At 36.4% G+C, this 23,447-nt stretch overlaps 1 long non-coding RNA gene across 16 annotated transcripts in view; it reads left to right on the top strand.

The window, feature by feature from the left end:
- LOC144301774 (uncharacterized) overlaps positions 1–23,447 on the top strand; it is a 268,953-nt gene that overhangs the window by 174,258 nt on the left and 71,248 nt on the right. For 15 of the 16 annotated variants that reach the window (XR_013368623.1, XR_013368621.1, XR_013368611.1 and 12 more), the window contains one exon: positions 20,966–21,115. This is a non-coding gene — a long non-coding RNA (uncharacterized LOC144301774). Of the gene's footprint in view, positions 1–20,965; positions 21,116–21,895; positions 22,045–23,447 lie in introns of those variants that run through there. The other variant, XR_013368626.1, reaches the window with a different exon arrangement.

A 23,447-nucleotide genomic window follows, 5' to 3' on the forward strand; every position in this document is an offset into this window, starting at 1 on the left:
GACATGTGTAATTTGAGATCCAAAGATCAGCCCCATAAAGCTTAGAACAGACCATCTGGAACTAAAAATATTTAAGAACAGGTGTTATAAATTGGCCATTATGTCCATACAGGAGCAAGATGGTAGTACAAAATCTGCTTTCAAGTAGAAGTACATCTTGATGGATATTTCAGAATAAATTATCTGCAAAATGTACTCTTAAGTGTCTAAATGAGTTTGTCAGGTTACATGACTTAAGAACATCTACTTACCTTTGGGCAAATGTCAAATTAACTTTTCATTTTCAAATATTTTTTTGCTTGACTGATCTTTTCACAATAAATACTTAAAGGAGTTTTTTTAGGCCTCCTTTATAAAATAATTTATAAGATAATTTATAAAATAAAAATATCCCTATTAGGCAATAATGCATGTGTCTTCTCACTATTGTGATAGTTTATATCTAACAGTCCTTTTTAGCAAGCATCTTTATATACCTACTTAACCTTCTTCAAAGAAAAAAATACATATAATATTTTCTTTTGGAAATTTCCTTTCATTTAATGTAAGAGGGGTCTTTGGTTGGCAGCACTGTTTTATTTCCCCCACAATATCATTGTCCATATCCATGCAAAAAGCCAGTAAAAGTAGTTGCAGCTCATATCCAGTGAGAAATGAGAAAAAGAAGCTCCTGGAGTTTTTTTTTGTTGTTGTTTATTTTTAATCCTGTGATATGATTGCCCTAACACCTCCTAAATTTCTGTTTTGCCAAAGCTTAATTATAAGCTGGATGTTTCATTCTGAGCACTGTGTTTCTATGTCTAGTTTCATATCTATATACTGATGTACTCTCTCCCAGCCACTGCTCCTTCTCCCCACCCACCAGACCCACTTCTGGTACTCTGGATTCTAGGAAGAATGAACTGCTTACATTCAAATCTTTAAACTGGCAATTCTCTGTTTCTCTTCTGAGCCCTGTACTTGCTGAACTCCCATTGCTCTCTTCAATCTATCTCCACTCACCTCCTTTCCTTCACCTGATAGACCTCTTGTTCCCTCCTCTAGTAAGTTGTCCAATCGTATCCTTTACTGCATTGTTTCCTTCTCTGTGTGTGCTTCCGGTATGCAGCCTGGACCACTGTAAATCATAATATATAACCACAGTGTATTGAGATTTCCAGTTTCCTTGTCAGTTCACTGTTATTTAAAGTCAGGACCAGAAGTATTGAATTATTTTATGTTAGATTATATGCACACAGATGTGTGTGTGTGTGTGTGTGTGTTTATATAATCTTAATGTAGTTTATATTTAATATGAAGAGGTAGTATTTTCCTTGAGTCTTGAAAAAAGTGTTCCTGGTTTAAAAAAAAAAAAGGTTAAAAGTAAATAAACCTCAAAAGAGTAGATTAGTCAGAAGTTTGTCTGAAAACATTTATGAACTGTAAAAAAAGTGATACATATATATTCAAAACCACAGTATGCACAGGATATAGGCATATATGACCATTCTTTTATGTTCTTGCTTTGTAGAATCAGCCCTGCTATTGGATTCTGGAAATAGGGGCACCTGGGTGGCTCAGATGGTTAAGCATCAGCCTACAGCTCAGGTCATGATCCCAGGGTCCTAGGATTGAGTCCCACATTGGGTTCCTGGCTCAGTGGGGAGTCTACTTCTCTCTCTGCCTCTCCTCATGTTTCTGCTGTTTCCATCTCTGTCTCTCTAAAATGAATGAATAGAAAAATCTTTAAAAAATAAATCTGGAAATGATATGTATTAACATATATTAGAATTCTGACATCTAACAAGCTGCCTGGTTAATCTTGAGGTGCTTGAATTATCTGATCACTGGTTTCCTCAGTGCTACATTTTGGGAAAGTGGCTTTTTAAAGTGTCTTCTAGCTTTCAAAATCCTAAAATTACTGTCTGTAATGGGTTGAATTATATTTCCCTAAAATTTATGTATTGAAGCCCTAATCCCCAGTATTTCAGATTGTGACAGCATTTGGAGATGGGGTCTTTAAAGAGGTGATTGAGTTAGAGGGATGCTTTAGGGTAGTCCCTGATCCAATCTGATTGGTCCCCTTCTAAGAAAAGGGAATTAGAACGCATAAACAGGTACCAGGGATATACACATACATACAGAGGAAAGACCATATGAGGACACAGCAAGAAGATATCCATCTACAAATCAAGGAGCTATAGAGGCCACTTTTAGGCAAACAGACTTGGGTGATGCAATGTAGAAAGGGCCCACAGTGACCACCTGGCTAAATACAGACAGGGCCATCAGGCAACCCACCTCAAAATGTCCCTAGGCCCTAACCAACCAATGGGCTACTTAAAATTGGGAAAAGTTTCCAAAAAGGGAGAAATCCAAATAACACACTGTTTTTCAGAGTGGCTGTACCAGTTCACATTCCCACCAACAGAGCAAGAGGGTTCCCCTTTCTCCACATCCTCCCCAACATTTGTTGTTTCCTGTCTTGTTAATTTTCCCCATTCTCACTGGTGTGAGGTGGTATCTCATTGTGGTTTTGATTTGTATTTCCCTGATGGCAAGTGATGTGGAGCATTTTCTCACATGCTTGTTGGCCATGTCTATGTCTTCCTCTGTGAAATTTCTGTTCAGGTCTTTTGCCCATTTTATGATTAGATTGTTTGTTTCTTTGCTGTTGAGTTGAATAAGTTCTTTTTTTATTTATTTATTTATTTATTTATTTATTTATTTATTTATTTATTTATGATAGTCACAGAGAGAGAGAGAGAGAGGCAGAGACATAGGCAGAGGGAGAAGCAGGCTCCATGCACCGGGAGCCCGACGTGGGATTTGATCCCGGGTCTCCAGGATCATGCCCTGGGCCAAAGGCAGGCGCCAAACCGCTGTGCCACCCAGGGATCCCGAATAAGTTCTTTATAGATCTTGGAGACTAGCCCTTTATCTGATATGTCATTTGCAAATATCTTCTCCCATTCTGTAGGTTCTCTTTGAGTTTTGTTGACTATTCTTCTGGCTGTGCAGAAGATTTTTATCTTGATTAAGTCTCAATAGTTCATTTTTGCTTTTGTTTCCCTTGCCTTCATAGATGTCTCTTGCAAGATGTTACTGTGGCCAAGTTCAAAAAGGGTATTGCCTATGTTCTCCTCTAGCATTTTGATGGATTCTTGTCTCAAATTTAGATCTTTTACCCATTTTGAGTTTATCTTTGTGCATGGTGTAAGAGAATGATCTAGTTTCATTCTTCTGCATGTGACTGTCCAATTTTCCCAGCACCATTTATTGAAGAGACTGTCCTTTTTCCAATGGATAGTCTTCCTACTTTGTTGAATATTAGTTGACCTTAGAGTTGAGGGCCCATTTCCGGGTTCTCTGTTCTGTTCCATTGATCTATGGGTCTGTTTTTGTGCCAGTACCACACTGTCTTGATCACAACTCTGTAGTACAACTTGAAATCAGGCATTGTGATGACCCCAACTCTGGTTTTCTTTTTCAATATTCCCCTGGCATTTTGGGGTCTTTTCTGATTCCACATCAATCTTAAGATGATTTGTTCCAACTCTCAGAAGAAAGTCCATGGTATTTTGATAGAGATTGCATTGAATGTGTAAATTGCCCTGGGTAGCATAGACATTTTCACAATATTAATTTTTCCAATCCATGAGCATGGAATGTTTTTCCATCTCTTTTTGTCTTCCACAATTTCTTTCAAAAGTGTTCTGTAGTTTTTAGGGTATAGATCCTTTACCTCTTTGGTTAGGTTTATTCCTAGGTATCTTATGCTTTTGGGTGCAATTGTAAATGGGATTGACTCCTTAATTTCTCTTTCTTCAGTCTCATTGTTAGTGTATAGAAATGCCACTGACTTCTGGGCATTGATTTTGTATCCTACCACATTGCCAAATTGCTATATGAATTCTGGCAATCTTGGGGTGGAGTATTTTGGGTTTTCTATGTACAGTATCATGTCATCTGCAAAGAGGGAGAGTTTGACTTCTTCTTTGCCAACTTGAATGCCTTTTATTTCTTTTTGTTGTCTGATTGCTGAGGCTAGGACTTCTAGGACTATGTTGAATAGTAGTGGTAAGAGTGGACATCCCTGGTCTTAGGGGAAAGGCTCCCAGTGATTCCCCATTGAGAATGATATTTGCTGTGGGCTTTTCATAGATGACTTTTAAGATGCTAAGGAATGTTCCCTCTATCCCTACCCTCTGAAGAGTTTTGATCAGGAATCCACGCTGTATTTTGTCAGATGCTTTCTCTGCATCTATTGAGAGGATCATATGGTTCTTGTTTTTTTCTTGTTGATATGATCTATCACATTGATTGCTTTATGAGTGCTGAACCAGCCTTGCGTCCCAGGGATAAATCCCACTTGGTCATGGTGAATAATCTTCGTAATGTACTGTTGGATTCTATTGGCTAGCATCTTGTTGAGAATTTTTGCATCTGTGTTCTTGAGGGATATTGGTCTATAATTCTCCTTTTTGGTGAGGTCTTTGTCTGGTTTTGGAATTAAGGTGATGCTGGCCTCATAAAATAAGTTTGGAAGTACTCCATCTCTTTCTACCTTTCAGAACAGCTTTAGTAGAATAGGTATTATTTCTTCTTTAAAGTTTGATAGAATTCCCCTGGGAAGCCATCTGGCCCTGGACTTTTGTGTCTTGGGAGGTTTTGGGTGACTGTTTCAATTTCCTCCCTGGTTATTGGCCTGTTCAGGTTTTCTATTTCTTTCTGTTCCAGTTCTTTTTTTTTTTTTTTTTTTTTTTTTTGTGTGTGTGTGTGTGTGTGTGTGTGTGGTTTTCCAGAAATGCATCTGTTTCTTCTAGATTTTCTGGTTTATTGGCATATAGCTGCTCATAATAAGTTTTTAAAATTGTTTGTATTGCCTTAGTATTGGTTCTGATCTCTCCTCTTTCATTTGTGATTTTATTAATATGAAGCTTTTCTCTGGCTAATGGTTTATCTATCTTATTAATTCTTTCAAAGAACAGACTCCTGGTTTTGTTGATCCGTTCAACAGTTCTTCTGGTCTCTCTTTCATTGAGTTCTGCTCGGATCTTTATTATCTCTCATCTGCCTGGTGTAGATTTTATTTGCTGTCCTTTCTCCAGTTCCTTTAGGTGCAAAGTTAGCATGCATATTTGAGTTTTTCCACTTTTTTGAGGGAGGCTTGTATTGCAAGGTATTTCCCTCTGATGACCACTTTTGCTGTGTCCCAAATATTTTGAATGGTTGTTCATCTTCATTAGTTCCCATGAATCTTTTTAATTCTTCTCTAATTTCCTGGTTGACCCATTCATCTTTTAGTAGGATGCTTTTTAACCTCCAAATTTCTTCTTGTGATTGAGTTCTAGTTTCAAAGCATTGTGGTCTGAAAATATGCAGGGGACAATCCTCATCTTTTGGTATTGATTGAGACCTGATTTGTGACCCAGTATGTGGTCTATTCTGGAGAAATTTCCATGTGCACTTGAGAAGAATGTGTATTCAGTTGTGTTTGGATGGAATGTACTGTATCTGTGAAATCCATCTGGTCCAGTGTATCATTTAAAGCCCTTGTTTCTTTGGTCATGTTGTGCTTAGAATATCTGTCATTTGCAGCAAGTGCCATGTTGAAGTCTCCTACTATTAGTGTATTGTTCTCTAAGTATGCCTTAACTTTTGTTATTAATTGATTGATATACTTGACAGCTCCCACATTAGGGGCATATATATTCATGGTTGTTAGGTCTTCTTGTTGGATAGATCCTTTAAGTATGATATCATGTCCCTCTTCATCTCTTCTTACAGTCTTTGGTATAAACTTTAATTTATCTTATATAAGGATTGCTACCCCTGCTTTTTTTTGAGGACCATTTGAATAGTAAATTTTTCTCCACCTCTTCATTTTCAGTCTGTAGGTGTCCTTAGGTCTAAAATGAGTCTCTTGTAGACAGCAAATAGATGGGTCTTGCTTTTTTATCCAGTCTGAAACCCTGCGCCTTTTGATGGGATCATTTAGCCCATTCATGTTCAGAGCAACTATTGAAAGATATGAATTTAGTGTCATCCTAACACCTATTCCATCCCTGTTTTTTGTGGATTGTTTCTTTGGGCTTCCTCTTTCTTTACAGGGTCCCCCTTAATATTTCTTGCAGAGCTGTTTTGGTGGTCACATACTCTTTCGGTTTCTGCTTATCCTGGAAGCTCTTTATCTCTCCTTGTATTCTGAATGGGAGCCTTGCTGAATAAAGTATTCTTGGCTGCATGTTCTTCTCATTTAGGACCCTGAATATATCATGCCAGCCTTTTCTGGCCTGCCAGGTCTCTGTGGAGAGGTCTACTGTTAATCTGATATTTCTCCCCATAAAAGTTAAGAATCTCTGGTCTCTCATTGCTTTAAGGTTTTTCTCTTTATCTTTGGAATTTGCAAGTTTCACTATTAAATGTCAAGTGTTGAACAGTTTTTATTGATTTTTTTTAGGAGTTACTCTCTATCTCTTGGATCTGAATGCCTGTTTCCCTTCCCAGATTTGGGAAGTTCTCAGCTATGATTAGTTCAAATATACTTTGTGGTGTTCTCTCCCTCTCAGCTTCTTCTGGAATCCCAATTATACATAAATTCTTCCCTCTCAGGCTATCATTTTTCCCTAAGCTTTTCTTCATGGTCTCTTAATTGTTTTTCTCTTTTTCCCTCAGCTTCCTTCCTTACCATCAACTTCTCTTCTATGTCCCTCACTCTCTCCTCCACCTCATTAACCCTAGCAGTTAGGACATGCAATTTGGATTGCATCTCATTTAATTAATTTTTAAATTTTGGCCTGATTAGATCTCAATTCTGCAATAACAAAGCCTGTAGAGTACTTTATGCTTTTTTGCAGAGCCACCAGTAGCCTTATAATTGTGCTTCTGAATTGATTTTCTGACAACCGATTGAAATCCAAATTCTGTAACTCTGTGGTAAAGAAGTACTGTTTTTGTTTCTTTCTTTTATGGTAAATTCTGTCCTTCTGGTGGTAAAATATTGTAGTTAAGGTGGGAAAAGTGAAAAAATATTGGAAATTTCTAGTCTGATGTAAAAACGAGTCATAATGGAAACAGGAAAAAAAAAGGGACCCTCTAGTTCTATACTAGTTCTAGTATATATATATATATATATATATATATATACTAGAACTAGTTCTAGTTCTTTCCCTCGATTTTCTGTCAGTCCTAGAGCTTTCCAGCACTGCTTGGTTGAGAACTTGCTCTTCCCATGTTCTTCCAGGTGGTCTTTTGAGGTAGGGTCTGCTGTGCTGAGTCTCAGGTATGTGTACCTGGGGGAGATGCCTGCCCGCCACTGGGTGCTGGGCTCAGTGGGAGCTGTTTACCCTGTGAGCCCCCTGTTCCCTGGTGGCCCTGCCTCTCCCAGGCACACAGTGACACAAGGAGGCACAACAACACTGGTGGCAGCCGGGTCTCCAGCTCTGGAATCAGCTCCCCACAGTAACTACCGCAGTCTCCCAGTCCACACTGGCCTAGGTGCTCCCAGAGCAAGGGGCACTGATCTGCATAGCTTGTGGTGCCCAGTGGCAAGAGCCTCCTCTCTGTCCTGTGCTCTCCCCGCCTCCACCTGTCCTGCTAGGAGCGCAGGATTGTGGGCTGTGTCCACTCAGTGCCCTGGGATCTGGAGCCTATGCTGCTGGAATCATGTTCCCAGGGGTGCCTCTCCCTCAGGCAAAGGGGCACCACATCTCCATCCTGAGTGGGCCTCCCTAACCGACTGGCTTCTCCCAGATGCCCAGGAGTGCTGCAGCGCTCCAGCCCTTTACCGAGATCTGCCGACTGTTTGCAGTGAGCTTTCCCCAGGCATCCCTCCTCTTATAGTGACTCAGGGAATCTTGAGGCTTACTGCCCCTCATGAGATTTTGCCCGATTTCCCTGCTAAGCAGTTTTCCATCAGGGAAAACTCTGGCATGGATTTTTAAAGTTCTGACTTCTCTGGGGCTGGTCTTTCCTGTCCTGGAGGCTCTTGCCACTCTGCTTTAGCCTGGCTCTTTGAGGAACCCTTCTCCTACATTATTCTTATCTATTTATTTATTTTTATTTTTATTTTCCACCTTTCTACCTTGTTAGAAGCGAAAACTTTTCTCTGCACAACATTCCAACTATTCCTTCTTTATATCTCAGGTTGAATTTGTGGTGTTCAGGATGTTTTGAAAGTTATCTAGGTAGTTTGTGGGACCAGGTGAGTTGAGGGCCCTACTCCTCCACCATGTTGCCCCTTCCCCTCTAAGATTTTATTTATTTAAGAGAGAGAGAATGAGTGAGAGAGAGCGAGTACACAAGCAGGGGAAGGAAAGGCAGAGGAAGAAGCAGACTCCCTGCTGAGCCAAAGGCAGGTGCTTAGCTGACTGAGACACCCAGATGTCTCAGGAAAGTGAATTTTTTTCAACAATTCAAATTAGGAAAAAATAAATTCTCCCCTAGAAATGCAGTCCAGAGCGCACCATTTAGTTCCCTGAGACCTGTCAGACTTCTGACTTACAGAGCTGTACAATAAAAATTTGTATTGTCGAAAGCTACTGTTTATGGTATATTTGTTACAGCAACAATGGGAAACCCACAAAATGTCTTGTTTCATCCAAAGTCTTCAGAATAGGATTGCAGTGTGTTTATTATGTGGGCATGCCCTGGAAGCTACAGGCTTCCTGTAGTTTTTCCCTTGTCCAAGTATAAAACTCAACTGGCATCTTTTACAAACTGCCTCATGTACTTGTCACCCAGCCTTTCATCCACGAATAGGCTATAATTCACCATTATCTTGTTGACAAGGCTATGATTCGTTTCACACATCATTGTTCATTAAAATAATATGTACCAGTGCCTTAGTTCCAACCCACTTCAAAGTCCAACTGCTAACAAATTTATGGTCAATTAATTTTAGTGGGTGAAGAGCAGTAGAAGGCTATATATGTTTTTCACCTTTGTAATTCTTTTATGAAATTTAGAAACTGTACGCCAGTTACAATATAATGTTTTAAAAACTATTTCCTAAAATTTACTCCTAGCAGTATTTAGTTGTACATGAAAATGGAAAAGCATTTGTTTTTAAGCATTAAAAATGTTGCCTTTCAACTCATTTCAAAATTATAATTACTTCATTCTTTTTACTTTAGTATTTAATTTCAAATACAAAGTACCTGTAATGCATGTTGACCGAATTCCTGCTTTCAATAATTTTCCAAATACATTTTCTGTATTTGGGAGAAAAGATTTCCTGAATCCCATGTAAGAAATGTTGCTGTTACTTATAAAGTCACTGTGTTGCTTATCTACTGTTATCCAGAAATATTGCTCATACTTTTATTTGATGAAAGAATATATACTATTTCTATGGTTCTGATTAGTTTGCTGGCCCTCTTTCTGTTTAAGTTAAAGCAGAACAAGAGCATTATTGATCCGTGCTAAGAGGTGGAGCCGCTATTCATGCAGCCCAGGTTCCAATGCTATGAAATTCTGCACTTGAAATGCAGTGCTCACTAACTGTTTAACAGTGTTCTCCAGGGGAATTTTAACTACCTCGACAGCTGGTGGTGACAAATATAGCTAAAAATAGACCCAAAAGATTTCCTGGTTGCTGGGAGGTCAATTACATTGTCTAAACCAGAGAATTCAACAAGAAAAAATTATTCTAAATGTATGTTTCACAACTATACAAGAATTGCTTGAAAGTGGGAAAGAATCAAAGAAATGAGATCATAGGTACAAAGGATTTTAAATTCCATGGGTTTATGAAGGACTATAAAGCCATGTATTACATTGAAGGAGATGCCTTTGGGAGAATAAAAAAAAAAAATAGGCAAAAGAGACTAGGGTGGAAGTATTCACTATAGTTTGAATAAAAGGTGTGGTATCACAAGATATCAGCATATCAAAAAGATTAGGAAGAATTTTCATTTAAAAGTAAAAACACAAAGTTGAAATGAATAGCAGAAATTTGCAACTAAAAGGAACAGTGTCCCAGAATGAACTATTAAATCCTAGCAGGTGTCCATCTGTCCTCAAGAAGTTTCAACTTCCAAAGTACACAAAGGCTTTTGAAGAAAAACATTTTTTTTTTTACTTAGAATTTCACCCTACTCCTAGTCTATTAATATATAAGCTATCTAATAAAAATCAGGTTTTTACTTTAGCATGACTTATCCCATGTTTTTCACTTTTTGGAGGGAAGCATAATATTGGTCTTTAGAGACTCAATGGCTTTTCAGTTATAAAATATTCCCTAATATCTGTAAATATGAAAGATGTAACGGACGTGTACATAGGAGAACACATTATTTCAATAGAATAACAGACTCATATGTGTATTTATATACATGTGTGCACATGTGTACTATGGTGCTGGACAGAACAAATCCTGCAAGCACCATCCATGTCACATATGATAGTAATCACTATTAAATACACAACTACTCAGATATGAATCATTTGGTATAAAGCAGTATGAACTAGGACTTATTTTGACTCATCAAAAGGCATAAAATTTCTTCCCTTTACACTTTTGTACCAATCATAAGCTAAACTTCAACAATTTTGACTAAAATATTAATTAATGTCATAGAAGAATATATCTTATCCTACTTTACTTTTTCACTTAAATCAGTCATTTTAATTTGTAGAAATACTGTATTTTAGACTCTGGAGCCCCACTGCCTGGGGTAGAATAACACTGGAACTCTTTCTTTGGGCTAATCTTCTGGCAATCACTTACCCTCTCTTTCTTTAGTTTTCTCATGTATATAAAGGGAGCTGTTTGGACATTAAATGAGTTGATCTGAAAAGCAAGGAGAACAATACATTATTTAAGAGTTAGCATGTGTTATTAGAACATAAATTAGTCCATTAAGAGCAGATTTTTTTTTTCTTGAGGGAGAGAGAGAGTCCTGTGGATGAGCTTGAGGGGAGGGGCAGAGGAAGAGGGAGAAAGAGAAGTTGGTGTGTGTAGGAGGATGGTATTCATTCCTATGACCTTGAGATGGTGACCCAAGCCATCATCAAGATTTGGACACTTAATCAACTGAGCCACCCAGGTGCCCCTCAGATTACTATATATATATTTTTTAATGTGGGAGAGGAAGTTACAGATCAGCAAATGATAGGCCTATGAGCTGCTTTCCCTGGTAGGATAAAGAATTCACAAAGAGACACTTGAAATAGACACTACTTTGTAGGTTAGGTACCACTAACTTTGTCTGAAGTTGAGATAATCTAGACTGTAAAATGGTATCACATGCTCCATAATATCCCAAGATAGTCTCCCAAATGTTGGCTAAGACTGAATTCATGATGGATTTCCCTGGGTGGCAATTCACATGAACATTAGTATGAATAATAAATATATAATCCTAGTTCTGTTTAGATTTTATTTGATTGCAAAAAGAAACTTGCTATTTCAAGAAAGAGAGAATAGAATTTGTTCAAGGATACATTTGGGACAAGAATGGAGACAGACAATTATAGGAAAGTCAAGAATAGAAATCATAGGAATGGAAAGTTTCAAGGAGACTGAAAATTGATGCTCTATGTCTAACGTAGTTCCAAGGATCTCAGAAACAATCCTTAATGGGCATTCATAAAGACTCAAAATGCCGTCCAAACTCAGGCACTCTGCTCTGGCTTTCTTTTGAATTCAAATTGTTATCCCCCTGCTAAGGAGATGTAAGAGTTGAAAGAATCTGACTTAAATAACAGTCAGCTCTGAATAGATAGGCCACCTTAGAGATTATTGTACTACTTGGATTGTCTTTCAAGACATTTTTTTAAAGATTTTGTTTATATCATAGAGAGAGCACAAGCAGGGGAAGCAGCAGAGGGAGTGGGAGAAGCAGAGTCCTTGCTGAGCAAGGAGCCCAATGTAGAGCTCAATCCCTGGACCCTGGGATTATGAGCCAAACCAAAGGCACAGATTGAGCCATCCAGGTGCCCTTTGGATTACCTTTCTACAAACTTTGTCAGATGAGATTTTGTGGCAAGAACTTGGTCACCCAAGACTGAATCCTCCAGAAGACTTTGGGCAATTTCTTTTTAAAATAATTGTGCATAGCAAATATGATTTTGTTATTTTAAAAATTATTAGCCTTTTTTTGAACTGTATACACAAAAAATATTAGCCATCACTAGTTTTAAGTATATGATTCCATGAATTTTGACACTCATCTAAATAGTTTTATAACTATCAACACAATTAAATCCTAATAAAAAATGTATTCTATTAACCATAAAATGTTACCTTGTGCTCTTTGGTGGACATATCACCCTCAGCTCCTAGCAACCACTGATCTGCTATCACTATAGTTTTTCCTTCTCTAGAATTTAATATTTATTCTGTTTTGTCAGAGAAAAAGAAAATTAACACCTTCATCTGTTTATTTATTTTTAGTTATGTGAGTCATCCTAAGACTTTTATATTCAATGAAAATGTATCTATATCCTATAGACATCAATGTATTTACTAAAAGCTATTGTTTTGAGAAGTTTAAAAATTGTGAAAATCACATTAGGATAGGAAAATATGGCTGTGTTTTTGGATGTGAATATTACTAATTTAAAAAAAAAGTGTTACTTCATGATTGTCAAAGAATAAAATTATTCTCAGAGTATATTTTCCTCAAAATTAGATATAGGATAATATCTCAAATACCTGGGTTGTTATATTCCTCTTGAACTATCTAAACATCTTTTACTATGTTGATAGTAGAATACTTGACAAATTTCTTGATTTAATACAATAGTATTTTATCTCAGAATATCATGGAAACATAAAGAGAAATGCTTTTCTAGACTGATTTTAACTCTTGGCGAAATCTCTGATTATATAGAGTAAAAGTGTGGGGTAATGAATGAAAATCAATCCCCAGGACTTTTTATGGTGAAGCAGAGGAACTTCACCCTAGAAACAAGAGTAGGTTAAAACAAAACAAAACAAAACAAAAAAGAAGAAGGAAGGAAAGAAAGAAAGAAAGAAAGAAAGAAAGAAAGAAAGAAAGAAAGAAAGAAAGAAAGAAAGAAAGAAAGAAAGAAAGAAAGAAAGAAAGAAAGAAAGAAAGAAAGAAAAAGGCAGAAATAAGGTTTGAAAGCTTTTACTAAATTGAGTATATCTCAAAAACTAAGCTCTTATTTGGCATTAGATGAGCAAGTATAATAAAAGAGAAATTTATGAAAAAATTGTTTATGTGCTTAATAGAATATTCTTAGGAATAAGATAGAAAAATTAAACATATTACTTATAGGTAATATTTATCAAGTTCTTTCTTTCAAGTACCTTTAAAAGCACTTTCCAGACATTAACATATTTGACCTTTATGCTAAGACATAGATATTGGTAATAACCTCAACTGACAAAAGGTGAAAATGAGATACACATAATTTAAACAAATTGTCCATGGTCAGAAAATTAGTGAGTTGGACATCCAGTGTTCAAACCTAGAACCCTCTTAACAATTGAGAAATTTATGAGAAATCTTTTTTTAAGAATTTATTTATTTATTTATTTACTTTTCTTTTTAAAAATTTTTATTTATTTATTCATGAGAGACACAGAGCACGAGAGAGACAGGCAGAGACACAGGCAGAGGCAGAAGCAGGCTTCATGCAGGGAGCCTGATGTGAGACTCAATCCCAGGACTCCAGGATCATGCCCTGGGCTGAAGGCAGGCGCTAAACCACTGAGCCACCCAGGGATCCCCGAGAAATCTTTTTTTTTTTTTTTTTTTTTGAGAAATCTTAATTATAACTTAAGACTATCCAAGATAAGAGGTTATTTATACCGGAAATAGGAGACAAGATTTCCTTTGATCCTTATTTTCCATATATATTTCTAAATTTATTAAAATAAGGAAGACAATTGTTCTTGCCTCAAATCCCCTTTTCCTTTTATATCTCAGAATAAATTATAACTATAAGACATCTATCCTCTCTAGAAAAGGAGAGGCTCATATATAAAATACTTTGAAATCATTAATTTTTTTGAAAGACATTTAGAGAATCTCTCCAGAACTCTCCTGTGGGCATAATGGAGAAACTTAGATTTGTATTTCCTGGAAAGTGTTAACAGGGATTACTGATTTACACATAGATGATTTAGTGGACTGAGATTTCTACTGTAGCCAAGGAAATAATTTGTTGAGCATTAAAATGGCAATTCCCACAATGTGTGTCAAATTGCCCCACCAAAGTAAATCCTAAATGAGAAGAGAGTGAAACTATCCTTCTGAATGGCTGTGACTATCCTCTAATGGAACATACTTCAATCTGGTCCCCTTTAACAAGAAGTTTTATTGATAAGTGCAGAATATGTGAGTGCCTGCAATATATTTCAAGATATGTTTGAGATTACTAATTATTTAAAATTATCATTTGGGGGATGTCAATTTTATTCTACTTTATGGGACCTCTATACCTTTCTACTATACTCATACCATTACACTTTCAGAAATTGAGTATATTCACATTGAAGAAGCATGGGCTTAGTAAAAATATCAATACATGGCTTTCTGTTATATATATATATATATTTTTTTTAATTGTAAGAGATAATAAATGACCTATATGCAAAACCAGCACTCTTGATTATTAAGCATCTATGTAGATGGTTTACATTTGATATACTATTTTAAATAACTTTTTTAGATATAATCTAGCAACAGTAAGCTGTGTGTCCATTTAAATTCATCTACAAGTAGATGAATTCTAAAAGATGTATGAATTTGTGCAATCACAATCACATTTAATATATAAAATATTTCAATCATTTCTGTTTCCTCATTCATGCCCTCTTTCCTAATTCCTCATCCCTCAATTATTGGTATACTGTTTTGTGACTAGATTTTTTTTTCTCTCAGAATAATTATTTTGAGATTCATCCATTATATTGTTTATATCATTAATGTATTCATTTTTATTGCTGAGTAGTATTCCATTGAATGGATATGTCACATTTGCTTGTTCCTTTTTTTGATGACTATGTGAACTCTTGCCAATTTTGGCTATTATAAATAAAAGTGCATGAGATTTTACATGAACTTGTCATTTGCCTTCAGTAAGTTTTGAAGATTGGAGTTGCTGAATTACATAGTAAGTTTATATTAATTTTTAGGAAACTACCAGATTATTTTTCAAATAAATTGTACCATTTTAGATTACCACCAGGAAGTATGAGGGTTTCATTTGTTGTATAGCCTCACCAACACTTGTGACATTATTTTATTTTATTTTTTAGTATTATCTAGTTTTTATCATTGTTATCTATGGTAGGATTCAGCATGTCATACCTCCAATATCACTAGAAATAGTTCTCCTATTATGACATGAATATATGTTCAAACAATCAACTATATAATGTACAAACAAGGAGACCTGGCTTGAGAGAAGTATAGCAGGAAAGACCTTAAGAGCTATTGTTCTTGTATCTAGGCCCTGTAAAACAAAACCGAAAAATAATTATACTAATAGAAACTAAGGACTGAAAATAATTATTTGTGAGGAAGTAAGATAGTTCCATTATGGCTTTTATGAAAATTAATAAAGGGAAACCTCACTAAAATGGAGTTGAATGGCCAGAATGGGGAATTCTCAGGCCCTACACTCCTCATCAGTTAAAGATCCTAACAGGAAGGAAGTGGTACTTTGCAAGTCAATATTACTTGACTACCCCAGCAAGAGGAAGAAAGGTTTCCTTTTCCAGCAATAGCCCAGCCAATGAGAGACTGTCACAACTCAGCCAATGAAAAGCCACTATACTTTGAACCTCCAGTTTACTTCAAAGGACTTTTGTTTATAACACCACTCCCAAATCCTTTCCTTTCCTCTGTAGAAGAGCTTTCCTATTTGTGCTTCAGATTCGCCTATGGTTTTGCCTTAACTTGCATGTCCTGAATGTAATTCTCAAATCCTTATTTGCTGGTAAAATAACTGACAGTTTTATTTTTAGGGTTAACACTGTTGATACGAAATTTTTTTCAGTGCTATGATGTGAAGTTATTTACTTTATGAATGTATTTTAATTAAAATAATGTAGAATATTCACAATAGTCTGGTCTCTAGAGCAAATAATCCTAGAAATAGACAGAAAGGTGAATCTGCATGAATAATTTGTCAAAATGCTGTAAAAGAATTTAGGGCAGCTCAGGTGACTCAGCGGTTTAGCACCGCCTTCAGCCCAGGGTGTGATCCTAGAGACTCAGGATCAAGTCCCATGTCATGCTCCATGCATGGAGCCTGCTATTCCCTCTGCCTGTGTCTCTGCCTCTCTCTCTCTCTCTGTATTGCATGAATAAATAAATAAAATCTTTAAAAAAAGAAAAAAGAATTTAGGGGTGGAAGGATATGGGAAAAGACTTTAAGTGAGACCAAGTGACCTCCAATATCTTTTCCATATCCTTCCTTCAATTAGTTTTTAAAATCTATTTTATAGCCTATTAGAAATAATACACACAAAGAGAAAAAAAAAACAGGTTTATAAGAAAACACACTATATAGTTATATTGGATTTTAAAATATTTAGGAATAATTAGCATCTTATAAATTATATGAAGAGTACTATTGTCTTCTAAAACAAATTCAGTACCATACCTTTAAAAATTAGTGAAAAAAATATTCCTTTTCTTCTTTTTGTTGAAGTAAGGATGCTCTCCCCATTGCCATGAACCACATAACATATAATATGAAAGGGGGTGCTAAATATGATTAAAAGTAGAGGTAGAGGAGAGTATCAGCAAAAGAGAGTAGGTAGCATGAAGTGCTATATTAATATCCACAGTGAAATGTCATTAAATCATCATTTTTTTTTGCCACATTGATCTATAGATTAACTCATCTGAAAGAATGAATTGATTTATAGCTACATCATATTTTTGGTTTAAAGGCAAAAATGTAAAAAGGGTAATTAATTTCCAATTAGCATTATATTTTACCATGTTGGAAGTTATTCAATAAAAAAAAATCACAAATGAGTGAATATCAAAAAGAAATGCTGTATAATTGCCACTTATGAAAGGCAAAAGTGAAAGACCACCTCTTTCTATTTATATTATTTATTACCACTTTAAAATTCTGTTAACATAGGGGCACCTGGGTGGCTCAGTGGTTGAGCCTCTGCCTTTGGCTCAGGTTGTGATTCCGGGGTCCTGGTATTGAGTCTCACATTAGGTTCCCTGCAGGGGGTCTGCTTCTCCCTCTGTCTATGTCTCTGCCTCTCTCTCTGTGTGTCTCTCATGAATAAATAAATAAAATCATGTTTTAAATAAATAAAATCTTTTAAAAGATAAATTCTGTTAACATAGTCTTAGAAGGGGCTACAACTAGACAGCAAGAGGTTTAGTTTAATTTTATATTGGCACAGGTTTTAGTTGATATTCAGTTTAGACTTCATAGTGATAACAAGGAGCTGGGTGTAATTATTTGTTTAGAGAAATTTGCTACAACGGAGTTCCCTATTTTGGTAGTATTTTTCTTTGCTTTTAGGAAATGCTCTAGGATTGTCTCCTTCCACTAGATTTCTTACTGGTATGTTATGAATGATTAAAGAAAATCTAAAGGGTGCCTGGGTGGCTCAGTCAGTTGAGCATCTAGCTTTTGATTTTGGCTCAGGTCATGATCTCAGGTTCATGAGATTGAGCCCTGAGTCAAGCTCAGTGTGGAGCCAGCTTAAGATTCTCTCTCTCCTTCTCCCTCTCCCCCTCCCTTTCTTCCTCTCAAAATCAAAACAAAACAATAACAAAAAACCTAAATATGCCTTTTAAAAAATGCCTTAAAATAAAAAAAAAAAACCACACAGAAATTTAACTCTGTAGCATCTCAAATACTGCATCTAAGTATATTTGTATGTATCTATTGTTTCAGAATATTATACTGGCATTTATAAATATCAAATATATTCAGACACATTTCAGTCAAAATTGTGTTCCTGGTAGGGGAGACATTAGAAAAAGGGTAAGTGGAAATTGATGACCATCTCTCTTCTTCAGCAGCTCAGGAAAACAGCTGAGACCCTGCCTGAAGGGCAAGCGTTCCACCTGCCTAGCCTGAAATGAGCTAATTGCTTACCTGTCAATTCATCCTTCTGTTTCGTTTCACTCATAGATGGCTTTAAACAACGTGAAATTCTTTATCTCTCTGAATGCAAAGGGGAGGGCAGGACCTGAAGAAACCAGTGGTCTTATATGCTGTTTACCATTTCACATTTTTAAATACAGGTTGCTATCAAAGCAAGGATCAGCTCTTTCTGTGTGCTATTTAACAGAGGAGCTTTCTCTAATGTCTTAGACACTGCTGGTGTTGTATTTGAAATTCATAAACAGCATTAATTTAGCTAAGTACACTCATTTAAAACTCAGATAATTTTATGGATTCTCTGTAGCCCTCTCATTGTGTAGAGTCTCTAAAATACAATCCCAACACCTTGAACTCTAATTATGGATAATCAAGTTTAAGATTGGTATTTTCTCTTTGGAGGGAGCTGGGAAAGTCTTATTTCTTATTAGAATGTAGCTTTGTGCCTGCAGAGATTATATAAGAGATCCTTAGGAAAATGATACAATTTAAAATACAAATTAAGGGGGGTGCCTGGGTGTCTCAGTGGTTGAGGGTCTGCCTTTGGCTCAGGGTGTGATCCTGGGGTCTTGGGATCGAGTCCCATATGGAGCCTGCTTCTTCCTCTGCCTGTGTCTCTGCCTCTCTCTCTCTCTCTGTGTCTCTCATGAATAAATGAATAAAAGCTTTAAAATAATACAAATTAAGGGGAAAAATTTTCCTGAATATTTGGAAGGCCCCAAATTCCCTCATTTTAACTCATTTGGTTAGTGATTAGCCACTACTCTGCTTCTTTAACCCTCTTGTTATGATCCACAGATTCTGGAAGTATATACAGCTCTGTAGCACCGTTTATCATCTGGCTGTCCTGGCTTCTTCAGCAATACAGGGTCCTCTGCAGTGGTTTTGAAAGCTGAAACTTAAAAATTGGGAAAAAAATTCTGTTGAGCACAAACTGTAAAAATAAATAAATAAATAAATAAATCCTTACTGTTAGTTGTCCTGAGGCATATGGAGACAAATCAACTCAGTGACCCCTCATAAAATTTACAGTAGAGAGGGGAGCTATACCTGTACAAAGCACACCTGTATTTAAAGTTTGTATCCTCCATACTTGCTGTTTGGAAAATGATTTGAAGAGAAAAACACATATTATCATTCTATATAACATAGTGCTTGGAAATACAATGGTACTTTGTTAGTGCTGTTGGGAGAGGTTCTGAACAGAAAAAGCTCCAGGAATGCCAGTTATTCTGAGACAATGAAACTTTCTAAATAACAAGTATGATAGAAATGATGTTTCCTGAGTCCTGTGTACATAGAGCAGAAAAGGTAGATTTTTGTTTCCTACCTGAGAAATGTTGAAAATATTCACCGATAGCACAGTAGATGTTTGTAGCAGACTAACATGTATTAAGATTATGGGTCCAGGCAAAGGCATAGGCAGCAAAGTGATGGTGAAGAGAGGAATCCAAGTTTAGCAGAAACCGAGCCAATTTAGACAAGCCAAATTTTGTTTAACAAGATCCCGGTTCCTTTTGTGGCCATACATATTTTTCATAAAGTTGTAATTCTTGCATAAGACGAATAGTATGGAAACTTCAAAACAAAACAAAAGGACAATAGGCACTCAGGAGAGGATTGAGGGCAGAGGTTAGAGGTTGAAAAGTCTTCTTGGAGAGATTATACTTTAGGCATACATTTAGGAATTTGTCCTTGTCAATTAGGGCTGCATTAACAAAGTACCATATGCTACGTGGTTTATAACAACAGAATTTATTTTTCTCACAGCTCTGGAGCCTAGAAATTCAAGATTAGGGCACCAGAAAGGCCTAGTTCTGATAAGAGCCCTCTTCTAGATTGCAGACAACTGTCTTCTCATTATATCCTCACATGGGAGAAAAAGGGAGAAAGACATCACTGGGGTATCTTCTGTAGAGGAACTAATCTCATTCAGAGGACTCTACCCTCAATATCTAATCACTTCCCAAAGGCCTCACCTCCAAATACCATCATCTCCTTAGAGGTTACAATTTCAGCATTTGAATTTTTCAGGGACAAAACAATTCAGTCTCTCTCTCTCTCTCTCTCTCTCTCTCTCTCTATATATATATATATATATATATATATATATATGTCAGGAGGGTAGAGCTTTGAAAACTTTTTGGAGAAATAAAAGAAAGTTTTCAGTAGTATTTTCAAGAAAGTAGGCATAATTTGATGCAAATAAAATAATTTGATGCAAATAAAATATGGACACAAGAAGAAAATAATTTCCTTATAAATATTTTAAATAGTTTTTTGTGTCTATAAAGTAGCACAAATTATCAAAACATATAAAAATACTTGTTGGATACTTCGGGTTTTTTTTTTTTTTAAGATTTTATTTATTTATTTGAGAGAGAGACAGAGATAGCAGATAGCAAGAGAGATCACAAGCAAGGAGGAAAAGGAGAAGCAGACTCCCTGCTGAGCAGGGAGCCTGATGCTGGGCTCCGTCCCAGGACCCTGGGATCATGACCTGAGCAGAAGGCAGATGCTTAACCAACTGACCCACCCAGGCACCCCAATACTTGTTGGATGCTTTGAAGAGCAGTTTCTTCATATGTGTTTAGGCAGGCAAATTTTTTCCCATTGTCATTAACTCAGATAATAGAAAATCAATCTGGGCTCAACTTGCTCTTTTTTTTTTTAAGATTTAATTTATTTATTAGAGAGCATGACAGAGAGAGAGAGAGAGAGAGAGAGAGAGAGCACATGAGCAGGGGGAGGAGCAAAGGGAGAAGCAGACCCCCTGCTGAGCAGGGAGCCTGACCTGGGGGTTGATCCCAGGACCCTGGGATAATGACCTGAGCCTTAGGCAGATGCTTAACTAACTGAGCCACCCGGGCACCCCTGGGCCCAACTTGTAACCCTCCCCCCATTTTTTTTTCTTTAGCAATTATGAATTTGCCGTAAGAGAGCTCAGAATGTAATGAATATATGAATTTTGAGAAAGGATTGGAAGTGGAGAAGAGTAGCCCAGCAAGAAAACAAAACAAAACAAAGATGATTATTACCTACTACAGATAAAATGAAGAATGCATCAGTAAGTATGTTATAGAATGCAGCGTGTTTAGGGCAAGGCAATGGAAGAACATAAAAGTTTTTATGAAGAACATCAGGGAGGATTTTTCCACTTAAATTAATAGCGAAGTGATTACCTGGTGAAAATGATATTTAAAGTGAAGAGAAGGTGACTTTTTCAAATATGTCAAAAGCTCTGGAAAAAATTAATAAATTGACTCTTATCTGAGCAGTCAGTGAATCTTTCAACAAGAGGTTTAAAATCAAGAGACCATTCAGGACTAAGCTGTCAGTTAAATGGCAAATGTCTGTTAGAGAAAGAGGCGGGAAGTGATTACAGTAATTGACTCAGCATTGTCCTTAAAGGTGCTCTTGACAGTTTCCAGAATGACTCAACAGGTAAACGGTAAGTTATAAAATGTTACATAGCTCCCTCCTTGAGAGTGGAAAAAGGAAAACTGGCAAAAATGATAAGTGAAAAAACTGTTCACATTCACAGGGAAAATTAACCTGTTTGGCATTTCACTTATATGATGAGTTAGCAGCAATGAAGCTACAATAAATCAGATGTGTGTGCCGAGGAGAGATTATAGATGAAACAGTCATTGAGGTTACCCACGGTGTTCAAATGTATGATATATACTCTTTGGGTTTAAGTGACCTTGAAAGTTTATACTTAAATAGAAAATCAATTGTTCGTAAGTAATGGATTCATAGAACAGTGAGGATGGCACAGTGCTTTGAATATAAGCAGTTGCTTACAGAGATTCTGGTCAGTTGTCATTGCCTTTTTATTGCCCAGCACAGATCCGTGTTCCTTCAGTATCCCCCCATCACCACGTTGTACTGGGAGCCTTCGTTCCTAAGAACTTCTAACTTTAAAGAAATGCAAGACTTTAAAGACCATAAAATAAATGAGAAACTAAGAAGGGTTTTGGATTTTGGGGAAATGCTATACATTTCCATACGGTAATAACCTTATGTAATAACCTCCCTCAAAATAAAAGAGAGAGCTTCGGAAAAGGCTTGAGAATACCTTAGTCCTATTGGAATGGAGCATCAGTGAGTTCATGACCACCAAATCTTATTTTCTTCCTCCACTCGCTTGAGCTATGTAACGCTGTCATCAATTTCTTTCTTCTTAAAACTCTTTATTTTATTCTCTATCTCTCATTTTTTTTTTATTCTGCTATTTACCAGATTTTTGTTATTTGCTCTTTCTTAAAACATGACTCCTAAATGGATTTCACGTGATTTCTTTTAAATACTCTACTGATGTACTTTAAAAATTCATTTCGGGAGTGACAACCCTCAAATTGTCCTTTCCAGTTCAGATCCTCTGCTCCTGATCTAGATACTTATTTTCGTATGTCAGCTTTCAACTCCATCTTAGTACAGTGCCTGCTCTTGGCAGCCTATCAAACAAGAATATTTATCTTCCCCTCTTTGATAATATCACCAACTCCTGAGTCTGCCACCATTTTCTACTAAAAACATTACCACAATTTCTTTTTTGTTCTTTCTCTTTTATCTCTCATCAAACATTGTCACACATATATATTTTCTAACTTCAATTATTCTGGCAATGGAACGTTCACTCAGTTTTTTGTGGTATCTTCTTAACCCTTCTCCCTTTCTCAAATTTCACATGCCCAAATCCATTCTTTAACTGACACTAGACTGCTTTTTGTCTTAATCCAATGATCTGTTTATCATCTACCATTCAAATGCCTTTGCATCCAACCTGACAGCCTATAGAAGACATGTCTAACTTTTATTTTATTGTATTTGAGACATTTTACATTGTATCTCCAACTTTGCTTTACAGACCGCATATCCTTAAACCTAATTCAAACCAAGTAGAATGCTTTGATGTTTTCTGACAGTGTCCTTCCCATGTCCAGACTGTTCCATCCTGGAATAGACTCCTACAACCAGTTTTGCCTCCAACTTAGAGCCTGCCTCAAGAATCGTTATGCATAAGCTTTCATTGGTCTTTCAACCCAAAAGTAATTGCTTCCTCTTCACTGCTCCAAGTACAAAATATTTAAACTTGTTTAACAACATTTATCATATCTGCTTTATATTAAGGCAACCATGCAGTAAAGCCTAAATCCATGTGATCAAACAAACACAGGGGCAAACTGTAATCTGACAAGTCAGAGAGAGTGACTTGATGCAACAAGGGTGACTCTCCAGAGGTGTATCTTTTGTAAAGTTTAGCTTCTCATGGAATGATTTTGAGAAAGGTCTAAGGAAAGGATGAGTTTGAGGTCTTTTTTCTAAAAGAGTTTAGAAGTGGAGATTAATTAGTCATTGAGTGCTCTCCTAAAGTGAAGATGACTTAGTAATTG

Source organism: Canis aureus, chromosome 30, assembly GCF_053574225.1.
Source record: "Canis aureus isolate CA01 chromosome 30, VMU_Caureus_v.1.0, whole genome shotgun sequence".
NCBI classification, from domain to species: domain Eukaryota; kingdom Metazoa; phylum Chordata; class Mammalia; order Carnivora; family Canidae; genus Canis; species Canis aureus.